This window comes from Leptonychotes weddellii, chromosome 8 (genome assembly GCF_054177405.1).
Source record: "Leptonychotes weddellii isolate Sample4059 chromosome 8, ASM5417740v2, whole genome shotgun sequence".
In the NCBI taxonomy this organism is placed as follows: Eukaryota; Metazoa; Chordata; class Mammalia; order Carnivora; family Phocidae; genus Leptonychotes; species Leptonychotes weddellii.
In genome coordinates this window covers 87,940,946-87,947,683 of record NC_138376.1, presented here as the reverse complement: position 1 = coordinate 87,947,683, position 6,738 = coordinate 87,940,946, and the positions used below count along the sequence as shown (strand labels likewise).

The 6,738-nt window shown below is 35.7% G+C and overlaps 1 pseudogene; it reads left to right on the top strand.

The window, feature by feature from the left end:
• The first annotated feature begins 205 nt into the window (after positions 1–205).
• LOC102729434 (large ribosomal subunit protein uL10-like) lies at positions 206–1,504 on the top strand (annotated as a pseudogene).
• The last annotated feature ends 5,234 nt before the right edge of the window (positions 1,505–6,738 follow it).

Genomic DNA, 6,738 nt, shown 5'->3' with positions numbered 1-6,738 from the left:
AATTGATCATTTAATAACTATTAATTCAGTGCATACTATATTCAAAGCACCACACTTATGAAGGAATGTCCATACATGTCTCTCAAGGAGTTTTATCAAGGAGTTTATAAATCTGTTGAGATAATAAAATATAGATACATAAGCCTCTCACTAGGCATCCTCATGAGAGTAACATTGTTGTTAAGCCCTGTGTGGCAATCCCTGATGCACTGCTGTGATATCCAGGGAAGACATGGAGACCTGGAAATCCAACTACTTCCTTAAAATCATTCAACTTCTTTTATTTTAAAATTTATTTATGAGAGAGAGAGAGAGCGTGCACGTGAGTGGGGGGAGGGGCAGAGGGAGAGAATCTTCAAGCAGATTTCCCACTGAGTGGGAAGCCGGACTCGGGGCTTTGTCTCACTACCCATGAGATCATGACCTGAGCCAAAACCAAGAGCTGGACGCTTAACCAACTGAGTCACCCAGGTGTCCCCAGATCATCTAACTTTTCAGTGATTATCCAAGATGCTTCATTGTGGGAGTGGACAACAGGGCTCCAAGCAGATGCAGCAGATTGGGATGTCCCTTCTTGGGAAGGCTGTGGTGCTAAAGGCAAGAACATCATGATTTGCAAGGCCATCTGAGGGCATCTGTAGAACATCCCAGCTCTGGAGAAACTGTCACCTCATATCCAGGGGGATGTGGGCTTTGTGTTCACCAAGAAGGACCTCACTGAGATCAGGGTCATGCTGCTGGACAATAAGGTGCCAGCAGCTGCTCAAGCTGGTGTCATAACCCCACAGGAGGTCAATGCACCAGCCCAGAACACTCATATGGTGCTAAAGAAGTCCTCTTCCTTCCAGGCTTTTTAAATCACCATTCCTAAATCTCCAGGGGAACCACTGAAATACTGAGTGATGTGCAATTGATTAAGACTGGAGACAAAGTGGGAGCCAGCAAAGCCATACTACTGAACATCTCCCCCTTCTCCTTTGGGCTGATCATCCAGCAGGCGTTTGACAACAGCAGCATGTACAACCCTGAAGTGCTTGCATCACAGAAGAAACTGCATTCTTAGTTCCTGGAGGGTTCTTGCCATGTTGCTAGTGTATATTTGCAGACTGATTGTCCCACTGTTGCATCAGTACCCTGTTCTATTATCAGTGGATACAAATGGGTTCTGTCTTTGTGGAAGCTGATTATACATGCTCACCTGCTGAAAAGATCAAGGCCTTCTTGGCTGCTACTCCAGTGTCAGCCATTCCTGTGGCCACTGCCACCACAGCTGCTCTGACTATTGCTCTGCAGCTGCTGCCCCAGGCAAGGTTGAAACAAAAGAAGAGTCAGAGGAATCCTGTGAGGCTATGGGATTTGGTCTCTTTGACTGATCACCGAAAAAGCAACCAACTCAACCAACTTATTTATGAGACAAGGAAATAAAGGCTTACTTCTCTTTAAGAAAATAAAGTGTAGATGTGTAAGTAGTACAAGGCAATATATGAGAATAATTAGATCACGCGTTTAGGAACTGATATAACAATAAAGCAAAGATCCTCTGAGGAAAAGTCAGTGGACAATTGCTTTGTTTAAAGTAGAGAGTTGAAAAAAGAGTAGTGGAAGATTTTATTAACCATTCAGGTAGGGCAAGAGCACACAGGACCTTGGCAGAGTGGTTAAAATGGATTTTTCTTGGGGCGCCGGGGTCGCTCAGTCAGTTCAGCATCTGACTTTTGATTTTGGCTCAGTTCATGATCTCAGGGTCGTGAGATAGAGCTCCGCGTTGGGCTGTGTGCTGGGCGTGGAACCAGCTTAAGATTCTCTCTCTCTCCTTCTCCCTCTGCCCCTCCCCCACCACTCTAATTTTTTTTAAAAAGGGATTTTTTTTTCTTGAAGAGATAAACCTTCCTTAATAGTTGTGTAAAAAGATGTATTTTTTTCATTAAAATAGAAATATTTTCAAAAGTTAGATAACCAGAAAAATTAGCTATCTAAAACAAGGTTCTTATTTCTGGGAGAGTTCACTTTAAATACCAAAAATGTTAAGAATGTAAGTATATCTGTTTAAAGGATAAGTAAAAGCTGTAATTGAAAGTCACATGCTGTGGAGAGAGGTTTTTTCTTTACTCTTTATAAGAAAAAAAAGATATAAGAATGTTTCCAAGATGATAAGAAAAGTTTCCTATTGGGAAAAGAGAGAGGGGGCTTTGTTGTTTCTTCTACAGAAAATTGAAAGAGCAGAAGTTGAGTTGCTATTGAATTCTTTCACTAAAATTTGACTGTAACTCATACCTCTGTCCTGGCCCTGGGTAAAGACTTAAAGATCAGATAGAATCCTCATAGTCTGTTAATTGAGGTCCAGAAATCATTCAAATAAAAATTCAAGTAAACGATGAAATTGTGTTTGTGTTTTGTGGAAGATTGCTCTGTCAAAGGGAGCCAGGTCAAGACTGGAGGCAAGGACAGCAGTAAAATTTTGACCTAATTCATGGGGAAAATAGTGAGAATTTAAAATAAGGAGATGATTGCTTGAATAAAAACATTTAACATTTATTAGAATCTTATTATATGCAAGGATAGTCTAAGTGAATTATAAATAATTTGGTCAAGGTTGAACGCATTTAACAAAGCTGAGATTGGAACCCCTGCAGTCTGGTTCCAGACATGTACCACTAACCATTGAACTGAACTGTTTCTAAACATAGAATGGAATGAAAGGGTTTTTTTTTTTTTTTTTTTTAAGAAATGCTATTTAAAAAATAAACAGAATTTTATTATTAGAAATTTAAACTAAAAAAACCTAGTGGCTTTGGCACAATTATTGCCTTATGAGTATGAGACATTTGTTTGAATTGTGATATCTACTGTTTGATATTCCAGCAGCCTTCTCTCAACTATTTAACTTTTAAATTTCTCTAATTCTCAGTCATATCATTGGTAAAACTGGAATAATAATACCTATTTCGTAGAGATTTGTGTGTGTGTGTGTGTGTGTGTGTATAAGTACTAGCTCACAGTATATATGTATATGGCATGTGATGCGGCTGCTGATTGATGATTCTAAGCCTGGATAGCAGAATAAATTATGGCTTTACTGTAGAATATACAAGATTAAGAAAGATAATGTATTGGAGAAGTTGTTGAGACTTTCACAGATATAATAAATTATTTATTATTTCATTTGTTTAAATTTTGAACAAATCTCTCTTAGTGAAAGAGGAAAAAAAAAACCAAGGAAACACATAAAACAAAAAGAGAGAAGTCAATGAAAGTAGAATTCAAGCAATCATTTTAAAGCACACTCCAGTTTCTCTTTTAACCTTAAAAAGCTAGGGCCTGGGAAGGATGGGAGATATTGTAAGATAGAGTTTGTTCCTATTGGGACAGGTGTAAAGAATAAATCTTATAAAGTAAAAACAAGAAATAGTATCCTTTGTGAAATAGATAATATCCAATTCCTATTTACTCAGGGATGAGTGAATTCTGTTGAGGTCGGCATATCTCTCACCCCCAGAGGTTACTTGTTAAATTGAATGACACTGTCAAACCATGTAACCAGTTTTCATACATTTGCATTTACTGTACCAATAGCTGTTAAAATGCTGTATGGATGACTAATAAAAAGGTGAGAGATAAAAGAAGTCATCACTGGACATATTAATAATAGAAGATTTGGTTTATGAGGAAGGATAAAAGGGAGAATAAGGAATAGCACTCTTGGTACAATTCCCTTGAAAAACAAGAAATAACAGTTAAAAAAAATGAGGAAGAAGGCCATGTTGTGAGATAGGAAAGCAGAAAAGAAATGTCATTTTGTCAAGGCCAGTAATATAAGTAGGAATCCTAGTTCAAAAAAGAATATTCCAGAGTGGAAGGGATAGGGGTGATATCCCTTAGACTTTCCTTAAAGTATCTCGTATTTTAGATTTGACTTTGAAAACATGGAAATATTTTGCATAATTAGGAAACAACATCAAAGCAAAACGAGACAAAAAAAACAACCTCTAAAAATTGTAAGCAAATGAGGCAAATAAACCTAACTGTATGACATTGTGGCTTAAATAGAGGAACTTGAAATAGAAATTTAAAATAAGGAATTGACTTATACATCTCATGAGATTTATATCTTAAGGTCAAACAAACTGCAAAAAACAAACAAAAACCCCCCAAAACCAACAAAAAAACCTTAAACTGATTTTTGTGATCATGTAGTTATTAATATTAAAACATTGGCATGTTGATTCTGAAAGTATGTGCATGCATATACATATGTACACATTTGGGTAAGGAATTACCTTAATAGAAGTTTCTTATTACTGTTACAACAAATTTACCACAAATTTAGAGGTTTAAAACCACACAAATTTGTTATCTTGTAGTTCTGGAGGTCAGAAGTCTAAAATAGTTTCACAAGGCTGCTTCCTTCTGGAAACCCTAAGAGAGAATCTGTTTCCTTGCCTTTTCCAGTTCTGGAAGTCACTTACATTCCCTGTTCATGAATACTTCTTCCATATTCAAAGACAACAGCATGACAACTTCTAATGTCCCTTTCTCTATCTGTCCCTTTGCTTCCGGCATCACATTGTGTTCTGTGTGTGTAAGACTCTTTTGCCTCTTTCTTATAAGGATCTCTGTGGTTATAATGGACTCACCTGGATAATCTAGGATAATCTTCCCATCTCAAGATTCTTAATCACATCTGAAAAGTCCCTTTTGCTGGATATGGTAATTTATTCATAGGTTCCGGGGATTAAGACAAACATTATTGAGGGGACATTATTCAGTCTACTACAACAGGGGACTAAGAGTTTTAGTATATATGTGATGTATGTAAATAAATAAATAAAGTTAGATTTATTGTGCTTGCTACATGAAGGGAAAAGCTCTCCAGAGGATCTATGAAATCTTTCTTTCTTTCTTTCTTTCTTTCTTTCTTTTTCTTTCTTTCTTTCTTTCTTTCTTTCTTCTTTCTTTCTCTTTCTTTCTTTCTTTCTTTCTTTCTTTCTTTCTTTCTTTCTCTCTTCTTTCTTTCTCTCTTCTTTCTTTCTTTCTTTCTTTCTTTCTTTCTTTCTTTCTTTCTTTCTTAGGATCTATGAAATATCTTAAAATGAGAGAAGTTATGGAAGGATATATATACTGGTTGGGAGCCTTAAGGAATTGTTAATAATTTGTAAACTAATCAGGTTGCTGGTACAGTCATATTATATGAAGTTACTGTTAGATCAATTTATCTGTGATCTTAGTCTTAGACTGAAGACTGAGCAAATACTACATCTATTTGAGTTTAGATATTCTGTGCTATACACCATGGTTGGGTTTCTTAAATATATCTCCTTTACTAGCCATAGTATAGTCCATTTTGCGTATGTGGCTTCTGCTTTAATTATCAGCCCACTGCCTCCAGGAATTCTTCAGCCTAAATAAACGGATAAATTATTATCTTCTTAGGATGTGATTAGTTCAAATTTATACCACTGTTTGATGGGTCTTGATTATTTGTTGAGTTTTTAAATGCAAGCCAAAAGACAGCAAAGCAACATCTTTAAAATACTGAGGGAAAGAAACTGTCAACCTAGAATTCTGAACACACTGAAAATATCTTTCAAAAATGAAGAGGAAATAAAGACATTTAAAGACATAAAAGTAAAACAAATTAAATAACACCAGACTAGCTCTGTAAGAAATGTAAAAGGAAATCTTTCAGAAACAAGAAAAATGACAACAAATAGAAATTTGAATCTATGCAAAGAAATGGTATATAAAGTATAAAAGTAAATAAATTAAAACAACTTTTCCTTATTTTATAAATATCTTTAAAAGATAAATTGGGATAAAAAAATAGATTGGGACTGCTGATTTCTGGTCATTCAAGAAACTTAGAAGTTGCTACTCCATCCTAACAACAAGTTGAACAAACTGAAAAATCAACAAGATTTTTAGATCTATCAAGGATCTAAACCTCTGGTCCCAAAGTTGGAGAGACAGATAGGCAGACAGGTAATAACCATTTATTAGAGCAGAAACCCACCTTTTTGGGAACCACTACTGGGGTGGGAAAACCTGAAGTATAATCAACAAGTTGCTGGAGTCTCAGAGTGGTCAAGCCTGAGAGAGAAAATTCCCAGGGGGATTCCCGTTTGGGGAGGTTCTTACATTTTTGTGAGTTTAATCTCCACTTTAGATTCCATGGACATTAAAAGAATAAAAAGAGAGTAATACTAACTACTCTATGCCCACAAATTTGATAACCTAAATGTAATGCACCAATTCCTCAAAAGACACAATCTGCTAAAATTCAAATGAAAAGAAATAGACAATCTGAATAGACCTATATCCATTAAAGAAATTGAATCAATGCTAGTAACTTTCCCAAACAGAAGACTACAGGCTTAGATGGGCTCACTGGTGAATTCTATCAAACATTTAAGAAATTATACCAATTGTCTACAATCTCTTCCCAGAAGATGGAAGTAGAAGGATTACTTCCTAACTCATTCTATGAGGCTACCGTTACCCTAATACCAAAGCCACACAAAAATGTTAAAAGAAATGAAATCTGTAGATCCATATGTCTCATGAACATATATGCAAACATTCTTAACAAAGTCTTAGCAAATATATAAAAAGATATATACAATATATAAAAAGAATGATATACTACAAATAAGTGGGATTTATTCTAGCTGTGCAAGGTTGGTTCAACATTTGAAAATCAGTTATGTAATCTATTACTTCCACAGAAGAAAAATCATACCA